General features: G+C 39.5%; 1 protein-coding gene across 1 annotated transcript in view; it reads left to right on the top strand.

Annotated features, from left to right (window-relative positions):
* Nucleotides 1-19,382, top strand: part of SPIDR (scaffold protein involved in DNA repair) — a 194,455-nt gene that overhangs the window by 128,420 nt on the left and 46,653 nt on the right. The window lies entirely within an intron of this gene.

The raw sequence follows: 19,382 nt of genomic DNA, 5'->3' as shown, positions 1-19,382 counted from the left end.
GATCGTGCAATGGTCTCTTGAAACAAAAAAGAAATACATAGACACAGAAATGAAAGGCTTTTCTATAATGAGGAGTTTGCACAGATGCTATTAGAGAAACATAGGTGTATACTTCCATTGTGAAGTCACTGGAAAAAGATCCTGTTGTCTTCTGGAAATCTGGAGGCCACAGCAGTTAAGATTCCTCTGCAGTAAAAAGTGTTGTGGTGTCAAAACTTAACTAACAGTGCAGAAACATTACACGCAAACCCCAGGGATCACACAGCTTTCAACCAGTTGTTTTAGCCTCTTCTGTTTTAGTCTTTGCATCCTAACACTGTTCTGTTTACAGTGGAGGGAATCAAGAATTGGACCTTGTTTTTCTAAATACAAAAGATATGGCAAACAGTTTTCTTTTCTGACCAATAGTGAAACATTGAATACTTTCCTTCTCCATTTGTGATCCTCAGGGTTTGAGACCAAAGACTGATTTCAATCTTTCTCAGCAACCCTGTGTCTGAGATGGCTGTGTCTGTTATTGCATTTTCTTCCTTTGGTTTTGCACTAACTTTTGGTTCATGCTGGCTTAAAATATTGACAGGTAAGATGTATCAGATTTTTTTCTTTTTCGCTTAGGAAGAGCATTAAAGTGAGTTGTAGTGGAAGAGCTTGTATTAAGGTTCTAAGTTCAGTCTTTCAGGGCCTAAGTAAACATTTCTTCCTGCAGAGTGTGGGACTTGAATGGAGATGTGCAATTTGTTCAACAGGTCCTGTTGAGAGCTCTCCAGATGTAATTTGTAATAGGCTTTGAAAGGTTTCTTCAAAGTTTTGAAGAATTCGAGTTCCGCTAAGCCACCCTGCAGGTGGACAGCGGTATCCTCAATGGTCCTTCTTCTTGAGCTTTTGAAATACTAGAATCCTCTCAATTCTTGCTACCTCGTAAGCCTCTGGATAATTTACAGCACTCACTGGTCAATAAAATTCCTCCATAAGGAACATAGGAAGATTATTCTTTCCTAAAATACTACCTCGGTCATCACCCACAGAAAAGTAATGATCAACCACCTTGTCCCTAACTTTTTTTTGAGCTCTTTTACATGTAATAGTTACATTGAACATTATTTTTTGAAAAGTAATTGATACATCTTGTTGTCTGGACTCTTTGCTTTAATTCATTCTTAAAAAACATCTATATTTTTTAAAAAGTAAGAGGAGAAGTACTTTACCAGCCCACATCAATACGTGGCTTTGAAGACAGTACTCCTCAGTGTAGATTTTCTTCCAGAGGGCTACATTTGATGAAATATCAGGGCACCAGACAGACTGTTATTCAACCTGATTTTTTCATTTCCAACTCTTAACCAAAAGTACACTCAACTTGCAGTCTCACAATTTGAGGTAGCTAACCTGCTTGAGCCCACACCCTTCACAGGAATGGGGTGAGAGAAAACAGAAATCTCAGATTGCACTTCTTATGTCAAACATGAAATAGAAATAAAATAAAAAATGAGAGCTTGGTGCTTCTGCACACATGCTGTAGCTGGGGATTCTCATGTGCAGTTGTTAAACTGGTCTTCTGAAAGTTCCTCAAATTTCATAGAAGTCACAGCTCAGAAAACAGCTTGTTTGTCCTTGTTCACAGCTATCAGACTGTGTTTTGGATCCTGAATCAAAAAAAAACAACCCATTTTCTCCTTTGCAAAGAGGTGAATGAACACTTCTTTTACAGACTGAAGAATGAAAAACACTTCTTGCTGCTTTATCAGCTGCTATTTCCATGGCTGATAAACATCCACATGAGACTTCTCCACCAAAAATGTCTGTGTCTGTCACCTGATAGTGAGCAAAGGGTCCAACGCCCTCTGGCAGTCCTTTGAACCAACTGATGGTTTATTCTTTTGTAACTATAAACCCCTAGTTTTTCCTTTCTTAACTTCTTTCTGTGAAGTAAAACTGCCAGGAAAACAAGGTTAGTATTTTATGAGGCAAGATGAGTCAGATTATTTGTTGTTTCATAAACAAAAATTTCTAAATAGTTGAAGATAGAATAGTTGAAGATAGATGAAGATAGATTAATACCTAATTGATTAGATAAACAGGCTGTTCTATTGCATATCTTCTTTTGTAGCACTCCACAATAACCTAGATGCTGTTGTCACAGGGAAGTATAAAAACCACCACAATAAGCCGAAAATAAGCATGAAATTAAACGTGGAGTAGGGGAAGTGATGCATTTGGTTCAAGGCATCCAGTTTCTAGTAAGAAAGTAGCAAATTGTGGGAGAAACCTCTGTTTTGATTGTAAGGAAATGGATTAATGTAATTGATTAAAACTAACACTTGTGAAACATAGAAACTACAGGGCTGCTTATATGCATCTAGCATTTATTGTTCATAAATACACATGTGTGGAATTTGCCTTTTACTGATGGACAAAGGGGTATGTTTGAAGGGTTGAAGCTAGCTCAGCTGAAGTATTCAAAGCATTTTCCAAAGATGCTGAGAAATCTTTGCAGAGACTGAGGAGTTCTCTGGCTTCTGTTGTCCATAAATTGGATCCACATTCCCTGTATTATTGTTGAAATATTTGCCTTTTCCCCCCGTAACTAACTGCTCTTGCAAATGGACTTTTCATGCTGAAGGAGTTTCTTGGGGGAAAAAAAAACCAGAAGAAAATATGACTCGCTGTGACTGTCTGCCCATTTTCAGCATTCCTGGCATACTTTTTGCTGCCTTTTCCCCTCTGATGGCAGGGAGATACTTTTGTTAATGACACAACACATGTTTGTCTAAACCCAATTGTTTTGATTCTTTTCTGAAAATGTCCTGGCTTACAAGTATGAAGATCCCAAAGAGACTCCTGTCAACCTGAGGAGCTCACTGGCGCAGAGGTGTCTGACTCACTGAGTCGGCCTTGTACTTTGTGTTCCTGGGATAAAGCAGTGTATAATTTGGATTTTGCTCCTGCCAGTATCTGTTTGTTTTGAGCAGGCCACGTGAGTTTAGTAAAAAATAGAGCTGGTCAGTTTTGTGCCTTAAAGGACAGGGCTGGGTGTGTGGTTGTCAGTGTAACTAAAATAGATGCACTTTTAGGACTATTAGGCAGTTAAACTGGTCAGAGCACTCGGAGGATTTGTGTGAGGAGGCTGGACAGAAAAGGGTGTTGTCATGAAGGAAGAGCTAACCACTGCTGGTAGAAAACAATGTTAGCTGTAGCTGTGAATCCACACTTTAAAATCTGTGGGTGACTAGACAAATTTTCCATTCACTTCTCTTGGCATGTTTCGGCCTATTTCCTACCTGAACAAAGACTGCTATAGCTTTCGATTCCAAGAACAAAAGAAAGACCATACATTTACTTTAAAAATTAGTGTGATCTGCATCTCTGCACTAGTCATCCGTAGTTCTTTCAGTTTTGCTCTTTATTTTGTTTTCCATTTGCCAGACCATAGAGCAGTGGAATGGTCTGCCACCATGCAAGCAGGACCCTTGGGGAGCAAAATATTTAGAAGAGATGAGGATTTGTTTGAGTGGTTGGAAGAAATAGAAGTGAGGAAAATCACATTTCTCTTTCTGAGCAGGCACAAAGAAACATGATAGTCAGTTGCTGTAATTCATTGTGGTCTAGCAAGTCCTTGCAAGTTTCTGAGTAGTCTGTTCATATGTAATTCTTTGTAAAACAGTTTTATTGGCAAGTGATAATCCTGTAGAACTAATTAATTTCTTAGTTGGATTTCCTTTCCCCCCCTCTTTTTCTTCATCCAGTGATCTTTGCTGTTTATCTTAATACAAATCTAGTCAATGGGTAAACCTGTCTGGCAACATGCACTATTAAAATGGAGTGTCAGATGCTGCAACTAGCATTCCAAGGAGATGGATTAATACATTGAAAAGTTGTCCCTCTAGTATGGAAAAAATACCTTAAGTTTCATAAAGCATATTAAAATCAACAACAACATAAAAAACTCTGGAGGCATTCTTATTTGAAAAGAGCCCAGATTGGAAAGGACTGTCGTGAAAGATCCATGTTCACAGATGCTAACATCTGTCAGAATGTTTTTTGTGGCTGACTTAAATCTGTTTACAGCATTCCATTTGTTTTTTGTGTTTTTTTCAACAAAACATTTTAAATGGAATGGTCATAAATGCAAGTTTTAAAAAATTACATTATGTTTCTGGGATGTGATTTTTCAAGTGGAAAATAAACAGGAAACAAGTAACTGAAATGCAGTAGAGAGTACTCCATAAACTAAAAGGTTTCTCTATTTTTCCCCTTTTCAAATTCTTCTCCAAAGTGAAGATTCGTGCTCTTAATATACTTGCAAAGTAGTCTAATTGCTACTTGACAGACTTATAATAGTTCTCCTAATAGCTGTGGTTCCAGCTCTAGTAACTGGTTTCTGCTTTGAAGTCTCTCTCTCTTTTTTTCCTTTTTTTATTCACAGTAAAGACTCCCTGTCACTTGGATTATTCCCTTTTGCCTCCACCCTGCTCTATTTGTAATTCTCAAACTGGAGCCACCAAAACAGAGAGTAAGGACGAAAGGCTGTTGGAAAAAAAATAGCTTTAGTATCACACTGTCCAACTAATACTTTTAATTGTCTTATGTAGTTAACACTGTAAATTCCCCAGGATGTTGTCTGGATAGCCCTGAAAGTCTGTTTTCCCTGCTGATGCTGCAGACAACTAGATGGAACTTGGGCTACTTCCAGTGTACAACAATTTGTTAATTTGACATTGCTGTTTATTTTTCAGTGCTAAATATTTACATAACCTTATTCTGTCCAAGGGCAAGGTGAAAGCACTGTTATCTGATATACTCTGTACAAATGAAAAAAAAGGCACCCCTCAATGTACACCAGCGTTTTTCGTCCCTGTGCTGGGAATAGGCAATTAAACAATTTGCTGTTGTTCTAAAATATGTCAGGGCAGTGATAAAAAATCCTGGTACAGAAAAGAAGCTCAAGAAGATGATAGCCAGCACAGACCACAAGTGTGACAGGGATTCAGTCTCCTTGGAAAGCAAATGGACAGCAACAGAAACCAACTATTATGTGGCCAATGCTGTGTGTGTAGGCTCCTGTATGCATCCAGCAAAAAGGAGACACTGGTTGCTCTATTTCCTCCATACTCAAGTGCTTAGACTGATCAGTAAAGCACCCATGTGCTCACAGAAGGCAGTCAGACACACCCCAAGCCTTTCATTTTTGGTCAAGAAGGAGTAGCTCTACTAACTGATGTATTTCCCATGATGGAGAAATGGTAGAAATACCTGAGTAGCACAGAGAGACAGGTAAGTGGTACAGAAGCATCATTATGTAGGGCTCTGTGTTCCCCACCACTTACCTTGTAACCATACGATTTCACCTCCCACCTCTGATAATCACATGCAGGGATTTAGGAAGCTAGGGAAGCTTTATTGCAACTGAAGACCTCATTTCCCACTGCTCTTTGCTTCATGGCTGTATGCACCCAGTTGGTTGTTTTTGGAGGACTGTGTAAATGGTGAGAATGGGAAGAGTAATGTGGTCCCTGTACATTATCCTACAGTAGAGACCAGTCTAGGGAGAACAAAGCAAACTATTTGAAAATGTAATTTGTCAGCCCTAGAGCCACAATCAAAGTATGTGCTGTTGTACATTGGGTGGTTTCAAACAAGAATGGTAATTTTCCAGCACCTGTTATTTGTCAAGAATTATTGTAAGATGGCCTACATAAAAGGCATGGAATCTTACCCTTGGCTTTGACCTTCCCCCTGAAGTTTTGTGTCTCTGAAAGTTACGAGGTTGATGGAACTGAGAGCACAAATCTTCCATGTGTGTTTTACACCTCTACATTTCACTGACTATACCACTTCCTGGAGGAAGTGTTAAAGTTCTGCTGAAGCTCTCAGAAACCTTTGTAAAAGTCAGATTGTGTCTCTGGAATTTGTTTTCCTTCTACCATTGTACCCAAAGGCAAGAACCTTGAGCAGTGATAAATGTTATAAATGCCTGGGTGGAGGTGAGCTAACAGTTGGGAGAGAAATTTAACCACCTGAATATTGCATGAAATTTCTTTGCCACTTGGCAAGTAAGCAGTCTTTGTATGCACAGCCTTAAGTATCTGCAGAGGTAGTGCACATGCAGAAAAACATCAGCACAGATTTCATGTAATAGCAGTTTTCCAAAATGGAAGATTCTTAGAAATAACTTTCTATCATCAGCTTTGTAAAAGCTTCTGTTGTATATAACAGATGAATACTCCTTGGAGAAGTATTACAAGCATACTCTTTTGGGGAAAAGGAAGTCTTGAGTCTCAAAGAGTCGGGAATACACAGTTCTGTGCAGATTATGGGTATGCTGTATTAATTAAGACAGACTTTGAAAGGGACAATGAAAATGCTGAAACATAGGCCTGGAAATCTATATTTTAAGCTCTTCTACGCTTTCTTTTATACAATGCAAAAGATGAAGGTACAGCAAACAATGCAAATAAAACAAAGCTCCTCAGAGAAGACAACTAATTCTTTCAGTAAGCATTGTGGTTTAAAATTGGCATGTAAGTTATGAATGTAACAAGGTAATCTTATGTTCACGTGCCAGTCCTGACTGGTGGCTGCTGGTTTTGTTCCATTTCTCACAGCCAAAGGCAGTCAGCAGCATCACACTGAGTAGGGATCTGCTGTGTTGAAATCCTCAATCTCATTTCAGTTAATGCTTCAACTCCCTCTTTGACTAAAGGGCTTTTCACAGGGTTTGGAGAAGAACATGCCCCTCAAATGGGAAAAGTGATGAGCAAAGGCCTGGGATGGACTTACTGTATATTACAGTACACAGCATAAATGTTTTTAGTGGGTTGGCAGCTAAGACACATTTAGTTATTTTTTAATTTTAGTCCTACATGGATTATTTAACTGATACACACTGCCTGATATTTGTTCAAATTTGTTTTGTAACACGCTGGATTTAGATACTTGATTGGAGGTGTGTGTTTGACTGCAGTGTGGACAACACGCTTTACATGCGCCTGAGGCTAGGAGTGAATGCAAAGTGTACTTCAGAGGTGTTTCACATTTGACAGGCTGAGAAGGTTGGGGCTGTTCAGCCTGGAGAAGAGAAAGCTTCAGGAAAGAACTTAGAGCAGCCTTCCAGGACATAAAGAGGCCTTGCAGGAAGGCTGAAGAGGGACTTTTTACAAGGACATGTAGTGATAGGACACAGGAGGGTGACCTTTAACTGAAGGAATGTGGGTTTAGATTAGATATTAGGAAAAAATTCTTTACTGTAAGGGTGCTGAGACACTGAAACAGGTTGCCCAGAAAGGTTGTGGATGACTCCTCCCTGGAAGTGTTCAGAAGCAGGTTGGATGGAGCTGTGGATAACCTGGTCTGCTGGAAGCTGTGGATTTCCTTTCTGAGGCAGCAGCTTTTCCCACTATTAAATTCAAATATCATCTAGTCATGACATGTTCTTGTCTTTGTCCTATAACAATGAGACTATGCATTTTCAACTGCCTCTGAACAAATGCCAAAATTTGTAAATTCTGTTTGACATGAGGAAAAATGTGCAAGGAAATTAATTGGATTGGAACAAGTTATGTCACATCTTCAATATGGAGTTATAAATTAACTGGCTGTATTAACATAATGTAAGTGGGAAGTGGAAGACAATGTTAGAAAAGACACTCGGTGTCTAATCTTTCCAAAAGTGTTTTTAATTTCTTTAGTTCTATTTAATTCAATGGTAAGTGGACATTTCCTTTCCAAGGGAGCTGAAAACTGCCAAAGCTTTCTTGCTGCAGCTTGGGCTGTTTAGTCATGCTTGAAAATATCTGGGTTAGGAGCTCATCTATACCTTGGTGCTTCTGTGTATCTGAGTCACCTTTTTTATTTGGACTGCCAGGGTTTGAGGGAGAATCATAGCAATAACATCCTGAGAAAACAGGTATTTGAAGTGGATGCATGAACAGTTAGGAAAATCAGTGTCTCGCAGGCTGTTTATGTTTCAGCAGTGCAAGTGGGAAGGACTCTACTAAGGTTGTGGATTTTTAAGAAATCTGTTGGAAATCAGCTTATATGTACAAGGAGAAGGGGGAGAATTCAAAGCAAAAAGAGGTGTCACATCTGGCTTAGAGGTTGCAACTTCAGCAAATCAATGAATTGCAATCAGATAATTTCTTTTTAAATGCTTGCAAAGGTTGCACCTCATAGGATAACCTCTGTATGCTAGATTTAGGAAAGTCCTGCATAGACAAATGGGTTGCATTCTGTGATTTGTTTGATCTCTGCTGAATTTGGGGGTGATCTGCATGGTTGCAGTTGCTGTTTGGGTAGTGCAAATCAGAAGAAATTAAAAAGTCATGTATTGAACAAAACCATGAGAAAGAATCATGATATTTGGAAATAAGATTTTTTTTTTTAAGATAAATGTACTTTTGGATATTCCTACACTTTTTTGATGAAGAGCCCCTTGTGTGTAAATGGATTTCCATTATAAAAATGAAAATGAAAAATAAGAGCTAGGAATGATTCTTACTTATTGATTCAGGCTTGTGGTTAGCATAGCATATTGGATAGCGAGCCAACATGCCTGGCCTCCCTGCAAACACCTTGAAGGGCTTGTCTCTGTCTGAGGTCACCTGCTGAAATCCGTGGAAGCAGATGGGGGCAAAGTAACTGCTTTCATGATAAAACCATTTTAACAGAGCAGATAAACAGTCCAATAGTCAAAAATGAATATTTTATGTGTGCACAGTGTGGATTGATACAAATAGCTGATTGTTGTAGAACTTCAGTATCCTGATGTTTTGGTCTCAGTTTGCAACCCTTAGTTCCATGGAGTAGAAATACATGGGTTTTTTCCTTTTCTCTATATGTCCTGGATAAAACTGTCTCTTTCCTTTTTTCCCCCCTGCAATTTAGTTTTGTATTTGGCACAAGAAAAACATAAGTAGTGTAGTAAGTTTTGAGAGTGCACAGAAGTCCCAGGTATAAAGTGTTGCTAAATTCCGTGTATGTCACTGCCTGCGTTTTTTTATTATAACTGAATCTGTGGCAGCGCAGCAAAGTGGTATTGCAGCAAAACACAGGGAGACATGGTAGAGCCGAGCTGTGTTCAGTGCAGACTGACACTTTTCTGTCCGTCTTGGTGAACAGACATTTCCTGCCTTTATCCCAGCCTTCCCTGGAAGCCGAGGGCTCGGGGTTGCCAGAGGGCACACGTGGTGCGCGCCTGTCCCCCGGCAGCCCCCAGCGCGTCTCTGCACACGCTGTTCAGTAAACAAAGCCGGGGAACCAGAGCGAGCTGGTTCAGAGCAGCCCGTTCATTCACACAGACCTCTTGGAAAGCGCTGCCTTTGCGCAGCCCTGACGTATGGGCTGAGGGAAGTGGAGAAGTTAGTATTTATGTTTTCATTAATGCTTTTTATAGCTGCGAGCCAGCTGTAGCTAGTTAGCATTAGCCTAGGACATCTATTAGCGTGCAGACCTCTTACGCAGGATAAAGGGCTTCTGATGGAAACGGAGTTGTTACTCATGGTACTCCCGGCTGCGTGTTTACATGAAGGCTGCTTGTGCTGACATAGGATATATATATATATATATATATATATATAAGAACAGCATGCACCTTTCCAACGAGCAAATTTTCCAGGATTCAAGAGGGTTTTGTATAAAAAATTTTAGTGTAGCAAATGCTGAGATTTGCACCTTTAAATAGCGTATTGCTTGTTTAAGAACTGTTCTGTTTAAATAATGCTCTGCAGCCATGCAGATGCTAAAATTGTTTTGTGTTTAGCTTTTAGGATATATTGTGAATAAGCGGCATTCCTGCAACTCTTGGACACACCAGTTTGAACTGTTCAAGTTTTTGCTATGAATGATGTAAGTGGCTGGCAGTAGCACAGGGTGAATTGGACCTAAGGGTTTGGTCTACAGAAATTGATGGCTCAGCTATCCTTCTATGGAAAACTCCCAGTTTTCGCTTTTACGGTTTTTTCCCCCTCTTCTTCTGGAAGCTAGTTAGTCAGGAGGGTATTTAAAAATAAATAGCAAATACAACTGTGAAAAACTCTGAAGGCACAGAGTTTTGTTTTTAGAGCTCCAGTATGACAAGCACCATGATCTCTGGTATTTGCATCAAGAAGACAATTTCCTTTCCTGGTCAGTCAGTGTTCCCCTTACAATTCTGACACCTCCATTCATCCAGGCAACCACAGAGATACCTAAAGAAAAGTAGGAAATTTTGTCTATACTCTGCTTTGCATTTCTGTAGAAGGTGTGGAATGAACTTGGTGCCTTCTCCCAGATAATTCAGTCCTGCTAATAGTTAAAGCTTTGGAATGGAAAATATCAGCACTGGCTTCCCTCTCAAGTAGTTTTCTTCTTCTGAAAGTAGATTGTACTGAAGACCATCATCTCTATTCCTCTTCTTCCCAGGTCTTTTGCCACTACTTGCAGTATGTTCTACAGAGGGAAGAGATTCCTTCGCCATTGTAAAACGATCTGAGCATGAATTTCCACTCCTCTTATCTTTGTCACAGTCCCACCAGCTGTCAGTGATGAACTCTTTTCAGTCAAGGGGAATTCAAAAAGTTCACTGTAAAAAGCTTTGTTTGCCGCTTTAAGCCTAACCTCATGAAAGTGTTGATTACATCGGCGATCATCACGTCAGAATTATACCTTTATGGTTCACCAAAAGAAGCTTTATAGTGCTATTCTTTTACATCTGCACGACAGAATCTGTGTGTGAAACTGCTGAGTAGCCCCACATGCCAGTGTAAACTCACATGGTTGAACTATTGTCTTACCAAGACAAAAAGTCGGGTTATCTCCCAAAATTGAATCACTTCTAATCTTCTGTTCAGATAAATTTCCTCCACCCATCCATTTAGGTACACCACCCTTAATGATCCACTTGAGAAGAATGTGACAGGCTCTTGAAAGCCCTGTGAGGCTCTGGAAGCGCAGCTCATTAATTATGTGTGTTCCTTGCCTACAGCCTTAACCTCAAAATACAGGTGGGAAAACTTATGTCGGCAGTATCTGGTTTTCCCTACAGATCGCGCCTGTGATTTGGTTCTCTTTTGCCTTTACAAGTGTGGTCAAGGCTCAGTTCGTTCTAATTTCAAAGTCGGCTGGTCTTTTGAGGACCAGAAGAATAATTTCTTACTCTGCAAATTCAAGCTTTGATGTGCTCACATTCTTCCTTGTAATGCAAACCAGCAAAATTGTGCTGGAATGTTTTGTACCGTTCTTTAAATCTGCTGGAAACTTGTTTGGTATGATCAGATAGAAAACATTTTTGATCATTTTTACTATTCTGCTACATGCTTCCTAAGCATTAGGGTTTTTTATGTGGAAGGAGATGACCTATGCGGTGTCATCACACACTGGACCTTGGGCTTGTTCTGGACTTACTGTTCAACCATTCAGGGTCCTTGCTCATTTGTTCCTTATGCTCTTGTGACTGAAACAAAAAACCTCTGTGCAAGAACTTAGTTGGAGGAATGTGAATAATTGGGAAAAGCAGTTTTATCCAACTAAGTTTTCCCACAAAGATGGCTGGGACAAGCAGCACCGTGCTGCTAGCTTTGGGTGTTGTGGTCGCAGATCATTGTACCAGATACTGTATAGACTGTGTAGCCTAAAAAGCAACGTCTTTCTCCTCCAAACATTTGGCAAAGGTGTTTCTAGTGCTTTCTCAAAGTTCATACTTCTATGTCATCTAACTAAACAAAGCCAAATTTAATAGCTAGATCTTGACTGCCCGGTCCTTTCCCGGAGTCAGTTGCCAGTTGTCTTTAATTTTTGGTTTTATTATATGGCTAGTTTTTCCAACATGCAAAGAACATGTGTTTGAGGGCAAGGAGGCATTTTTAACCGTGGCAAGACACCTGGTTACAGCATGGATTTTCCCATTCCTCAAATGCTGTCATAGTCTAGGACAGTACATAATTAGGTCCTGTAACAAAGTTAAATCATTTTTACTAAATCTGGCAGGAGATTTTTCACTTACTTTCCAGATGGATTTTTCTGATTGCTTGAGGACCGTCTTTTTCTTGTGTGTTCTGTCCATAGGAACCTAATGAGGCACATGATATGTGGGAGGCATGGATAAGAGAGAGATAAAACTATAATTTCTGTCATCAGGCAGTACTGAGTTGACAGCTACTAATTTTATCTAATCTATTCACCATATACCTTACTCCTTATGCTGAGTAATTGCCAGAAACTCCCTTCTTTGGCCCCTTTGCAAAACATTTAATGCATATTTTCTCTCTCTGTATGAGTCTGTATTCTGTTAGTGTATTTAATATCTGAGGAATAATTGTTTTGCCTGCTTGAAAAAAATAAATTATTGCCTTGGGGTTCAGATGTACAAATTGAATGGATGCTGAAGAACAGGGAGCTTTAAGGAGGCATTGGAATTGGAGACCTTGTTGGTGTGTTTTGGAAATCCCTCTGTACATAGTACAACTCACTGTGGTAAAGATAAGACAACAGAAAAAATTAACTGTGATTTCTATAGATTATCTACATGGCCTATTGGTTCTTCACACACACACTTTTTTTCCATCCATCTGCTGAAATTTGCTAAAAGCATGTGGGCAGTCTAAGCAAACTGCTGCATATCTCATGTGCCCATTGTGATGGGTCATGAACCTGGTTAAGGTTTCTAGGCATTCTGTTCTAATTGGTACATGTGCCTATGGAAAAAGAGTGGGGAAAAAAAGATTCATATGGTGCTATTTACCAGTAACAATTTTTCATTTCTGTTTTTATTTTGAAGCACTGAGTTAAGATTTCAGATTAGTCTGAATTGATGGTCTCTGCTAAGATTAAAGTTACAGTGTCTATAAACTAATTGTCACTTTATGGTTTAACAAGGAAAACTGTCAAATAGAAGCGTTTTATGTACCAATGACAGACAATGTCTGAATTACTCCCTTACTCCCTTTGCCCCTACCCCCCAGTTATCAGTGACCTCCAACTACCAGTTTCCTTTACCAGTTAAGTCCCATTTTCTCAATCACCCACATCTAAAATCTAAAAACTCAGATGTGTTTTTTTTCTCAGCAGTACTTCTAGTGTGAGTCTTTTCTTGCAATTAGTCAGGCTCACTGGTTTTCTTCATCCTACTGTGAAGAAAATGTTGGCTGACCAGTCTTTTCCAAGTGAGGAAGGAGGAGGGAAGGCAAGATTGGAGGAGCATTTCTATACTGGGCACTTTAGGTTAAGGATGAATGTACAGAAAGGTGTTGAAATCTTGGGAGAAGCTGTAGGCAGTAAGTGAGAGTGATGGTCTTGTTGGGCAGCTTCCCATGGGAGTTGGCAGGATGGTGATTGGTAAAAGATGTGTAGGGTTAATTCTTTTAATGAGCAGGCGCTCAACTACTTGTCAGTCACTGGCTCTTCTGGCTTGTGTCTGCTAAACTATCCTGTAGGGAAGTGGGAAAATTAAAAAGAAATCCAAAGCAAGCCCTTTTTATTATGAAATTATGACAATTTTTATTTTCAACATAATTAGTTCTGAAAACTCAGAACCTTCAACCCATGCCTGCCACTCCCTTTCTCCACTGCCCCAGCAATGCAGAAAAATGCAGATAATCACAGTTTCTGTCTTTGCTGAGGCTTACCTGTATGCAGAATTCTGGAGGAGATGAATGCCAAATACGTGGGGTGCACGTTTAAACTCTGGTAATTTCCCACAGTAAAACTATTTCGTTATGCTCATCTGAAGGAATTTTAGCTTAGCTAGGGATTAGTAACAGAAACTTGTTCAGTGATACCTTGTCTGGTATTTTTCCCACCAAATCATTTCTTGAATTGCCTTTCATCTTCTGCTCTTGGTCTAGAGACTAAGAGTTCTCTATTCGTCCTAGGAGCAGCACTCAGTGGGTGTCACACACTTCCTGACAAACCCCTCTGCTTTCGAGAGACGGAAGAGAGGGAAGACCACCAGAGTGTGCTTGTGGAGAGGGCAGAATTGCCAGTGCTGTAGGGGAGCGGGGCAGAGGGGATGTTTGGGTGGGGGCCAGGGTGACCATGGGGAAACGTGACCCCATGGGAGACTGCTGTGCTGGCAGGGCTGAGCCTATGTGCAGGCATAGAGCAGGAGCCCAGAAAACATGTGGCTCCTGCTGTTGCTGAACCCCATGCTGCCAAGTCTCCATGGAGGCCTCTAGTGTGGGTTCAGTAGCTTCTGGCAGCCAGGGGCTCTCTGCATTGCTCATTTGTCCTTTGGCTAGAGCTTGCAAAGCTCAGCTCCATCAACAGCTTATCACATGCTCTGCTCCTCTCCCTGAAGCTCTCCAGTAGCACATGCCCTTTCTCCTTTCCCCTACTTTGTGCACTGCTTAGTGTATGACCTGCTATTTCAGAGCACCCTCCAGTTTGCTTGGCTTCTTACAGCATGCAAATGCACTCCCTTCCCAAAGAACTGAAAATCTCTTCTTTTTAAGACCTGACAATTAAGGTGATTACAAAATAGCTTGAGGGAGAATTAATTCAAGTTACATCACTGGGACCGTGCAATGTCTCAGCAAAGACTAGTTCAGCTCACAGTGAAGTGTGTTTGAAACCATGTGTAGTGCTTGTGAGCTGGAAGCAACCCCTGCCTGTAGGTAGCCTGATATTTTTCCACTATGAAAAATTCTTGTGACCTTTTATTTGCAAAGCTTTTTCAACTCCATTGTTTGCTGTAGACGTTTGATGTTCAGAGGGGAATGCCCTCGAGGTGGGAAAATGCCTTGTTTTCTTTGGCAGCGGCTACAGCTGGCTCCACCATGGGAACAGTTGGGGTTGGAAAGGGAGGAGGGGGAGAGAGATAAAGGATAGACTTTCCTCCTCCAGCCTGAGAGGTTCATGCCACCCCAGGCAGGAAATATTTCAAGATGCAGGACAGAGGGCTGAAGTAAAGCTGTTCCTAAGCCATCCTCCCAAGCAGGGTATTAACCACACTGTTCCATAAACCACTGTTCCACTGTGAGGGCATCACATGATACTTTCCATATGTGTGAAGCAACAGGTGGGTGGCACTTACCTGTAGCCTGACCCGGGGTTGACAGAATTCCTCTTTTCTTACTCAGCAATGGGACTCAAATGTCCCCTGATTCAAACAGTACCGGTCTGCTCAAGCTGCTAATACAAAAAAAAAAAAAAAAAAAAAAAAAAAAAAAAAAAAAAAAAAACAACAAAAAAAAAAACATTCTTTAACCATATGTTGAGAGGCACAGGTGCAAAACACTCAAAAGAGATGTAATACCGGATTTCTGCAGAATATATATGTGTACTGAAAACTGAATGTGTCATCTGTTGATTTCAGAGTACTTAACCTTATCACCTTCAGATTCTAAACAGGAAGGTTTAGTAAGTTTTGTCTATATCTGCTTGTGAATTATTAAAAAAAAAAAACAATCCACAAGAACACAACTTAGGATGTGTGTGGGCTTATATATATGTTTATATGAATGAATGTTACATATAAGTTCTGTGTTTACTCTTTCTAGGCCCATGTTTTTCTCCCAGAGCGGCACAGCCTGTTGCACTTTTGATTTTTTGGATCAGGCTGTTCTTTCCATTTTCTGATGTTTTATCAGCCATGAATTTCTGTTTTCGCAGCACAAACTCAACATCTCTTTACTAGTTTGCAGCCAGTATATATTTATTAAGGGACTTTGAAGTCTTACCTTTCTCTGTCTCTTTCCCCTGCTCAGTGTTATACGATAGAAAGAGATGAATATTGCTAAATAGTTACTATTTGTTTGCAGAATTGATGTGGCATGTAAAGCAAATAATTACACATACAAGTAGTACTGGTACTCACAGCTATTTCTCCTGCATACGCACATGAGGGATTTACACACTTGTAAGGTCATATTTTGCTTACATAAATGATCTTATCTTCTTGCACTCTATGCCATGCGGTATTCCAAACATTGCAGGGAACATGAAAAATGTCAGTAGTATATACAAATAATTTTGGCATATGGCTTACAGTATAGACCAGTTTCAGAGCATGTGGAATAGAGCAGTGCAGTGATTAGAATTTTATTCAGGAATTTGTATTTCTTTTGATTGTTTCACTTTTAAAGTAGGTTGTTCTTTCAGGGTGAATAAAAGTTTTCTCTGAACAATTAAAGTGAGTTGGGCTAAGGAGGTGTTTCTCTCAAAGGAGCTGAGAAATAAAAAGAACCCCAAAAAGTAGCATTGGAGGAGGGAAGAAAGTCAAGGAATGCTGGGCAATGTGGGACCACGTTTTAAGGAGTTGTGCTAGAACTGCAACACTGCAGGAGTTACTGACACCCCAAGGTGAGACCAGAGGGTAGGCTTGGGACCAGCATGTCCTTTTCACTCTGTGGGAAAAATGTATAAAATAAATCCCAGAATGTGTTAATCTGTGGGGAATGGGAAAGGGAGGATAGGAAGGAGATGTGGGAAAAGAAGAGGAGGAGATGAACATTCATCTTATTTATTGTGGTTGTAAAGGTGTGCCTAGGATACATTGATGAGGATTGGATTAGGTGGTAATTGAGTAACAATTAATTAATCAGATAATCGTTATTTCTGACCAGATAATGAGGGAGGGTAGGACAAACTGTGTGTTTAAACAAAGGTGGTTTTAGTTGGGTGCAACTATCTGTTACTTAAGGGAGTGGAGGGAGGGGGCAACTGGACATTGCCATCTTTGTTAAGAAATTCTTCAAACACCAACTTAAGCATTTTTTCATAGTGGATTGATCCAAGGTTTGGCCCTGCTTCCTTTTTGTCCCATCTCCTCTCTTAGAGGTTGTATGCGCCTTCATTGTTGAAGTTTGTGGGTTGCTGGGATTTTCCCACTTTAGAAACACACCTCTCCGTGCTACTCTCTTAAGTTGATACAAACCACTGGCAAAGAGTAAGTAATTTGTCATAAGTAACTGAACCCTCTCTTGAATAAAAGAACATTTTAAGCTTATCTAGGTATGTTACAAGAAGGGGAAAAGTGAATCCCAAGTGACAATACTTTTCTCTTATTTAAAAAAACCCAAGAAACAAACTCATTAACATGTAGGGGTTTTTAAGTCTTGATTGTATTATCAGGGTCTTTTTACTTTCTTCATGTTTTTGCTTCTTGTAACTCTGCTGAAAAATCTTGATTTTACTGATAGAATGACAAAATACAGGAATTGAGGTAATTGCATTAAGGGAATACTAAAAAAATCCTGATCATTCAGTTTTTCCTGCTTTAAAGACTTACAGATAGCTTCTTACTTTAAGTTAGCATAATATAATAATATTAAGCATTTCTGATGGTATTTAAAACTGTCTGGTGAATGTTTTAAACAGGTTGAGAAAAAATTGCTGATAGCTTATTGGCATAGTCTTAGTTTATCTTTATAAAAGAGAGGTTAGGTAAGAAACTGAGGAAAGATACTGCCATTTGAATACTTGAAGTAATGATTCATTTAATGCCTTAAATAAATACGGGATTTTTAACCTAGTGTATGTTTATTTAGGTCCAGATTATTATTTGTTTTTCCCCAAAAACCAGGGAACTAAAGACTCCTTATACATAATTTTAAAAGGTGTGGCAATTAAGTAGGATTATCTCTTTTACCATATCATAATATCTTGATTCTTTGTTAGGGCATTTTACCCTTTTTTTTGTTTCCTAGAAGAAATATAGTAAGCCACATACAAATAATCTCTTAATTATGAAAAAATTACTTAATTTGGCTATATTTTATATATATTAGGCAGCAGTTAACATAGTCCTGAAATTTGCAATAAACTGAAGTCGAATGCAGCATTTTATCCCTCATGAGTAAGAAACGGCAATTATTACACCATCTTTTTTTAAATAAATATGATTAGTATTTGAAGTCACATGACTAATAATACCAGCTGATAAATACTCCCAGTTTCACTGACAGGCAGCAGGTTAACTAGTGAACAGTCAAAGAAGTATGATACTGGAGGCTTTTCAAGAAGGATCAGTTATTTAGCATACCTCACTTCCCAGGAAAAACTAGTTTATTCTCCTCCTGTCGGTCTCATTTTTCAATTATTTTGTTCTCTCCTTAAAGGCCAAGCTCTATGACATCTTCATGCATAACTGCGGTGACACACAGTGCTGTGAAACTAATTCTGCTAAATATCTGTTGCCTGCTAATTTGGAAGGTTAAATCTTTGCCGTATTGTTCCATTGGACATCTGAAAAGCAAAAATTGCTTTATTGTTACTGACTTCCCCTTTTCTGGTGTGACATCAGGTGGTACCACGAAGAGAGCTCTTCTAGATGTTTGTATGACATTTCAGAAAAATATATGCTCGAGGTTTTGTTGTACTAATGGTGCCCCAGACTATTTTTGGGCTACATTGGAGAGTTTATAGGAAATTGCATAAAATACTGGAAGTACTAATAAAACCTTGGCCTTACCACAATCATGATAAAATTTTGAAAATCAACCTCATCTTTTACGCTGACTGGAAGGAGCTACCGCGTTGCTCTCAAAGATTTGCCCATTTAGTGCAAACTCTTTTGACTTTAGTCTTGACAATTAGTGAGGGATCAGGAGAGGAGCACCTTTCCTAAGAAGCCAGGAGCCAGGCATCATTTTATAGATACAAGGAAGAGGAGGCAATCTTCTGTATTTTCAGTAGCTAAAAATCACAAAAAAATCATAGTGCAGCAGGGGTGGTGTGCGTGCCATTGAATTTTCTCTAGAGAATGTTTGTATCTCACTTGGTCAGAGGAGGAAAAGAGCTTTGATATCCCTGGTCCATGTACAGTCAGGCCAGCATGTTCCTGCTTGTAGAGTTAGGATAAGGTTCAGCTCTCTGTACACACTGATCAAAACACATCTGATCTAGGTGTTCCTAGGTGTTCCTGTGGATTTCTCAGACTTAGATAAATGAGTTGTAGTGCCAAGGGCTAAAGCCAGCAGAAATTGCAGTGTCCACTCAAGCCTCAGACCCCTCTACAGGATGTCTTCTTTCACTGGGGTGAATAAACTGTGTTTTATATTTGTTTAAAATTCTGAAATCTTCTGCAAGCAGAACATGTTTCATATTTAGAAAAAAAATATTCAGACATCTTCATCATTCCAAGAGTTCTTTGGAGCAAGAACATTTAAAATATTGTCTCATAAACTGAATTGCAACAAACAGCTCTCAAAGGCTACTGGAGTTCAGTGAGAGGTTTGGGAAGTGACCAGTAGTTGTGTATTACATCAGGTGGTGTAACAAGTACCATTATCTTGTAAGTATTTTCACTTCTTCTGTAATGCTAAATCTAGGTGCAAGTGCATATAAATGACTATGACCTCCATATGATGGGCTGGACTATTTGGATATCCATTTCACATATGGATAATACTTTTCCAATCTGAAAATAAATGTAGTGGGAGCTTGTGAATGGTAAATGGCAGAGGGAAGATTGG

The sequence above is a fragment of the Anomalospiza imberbis genome, chromosome 1, assembly GCF_031753505.1.
Source record: "Anomalospiza imberbis isolate Cuckoo-Finch-1a 21T00152 chromosome 1, ASM3175350v1, whole genome shotgun sequence".
Lineage (NCBI taxonomy): Eukaryota > Metazoa > Chordata > Aves > Passeriformes > Viduidae > Anomalospiza > Anomalospiza imberbis.
The sequence above is the reverse complement of the archived record's forward strand: the minus strand, read 5'-3'. Positions and strand labels throughout refer to the sequence as shown.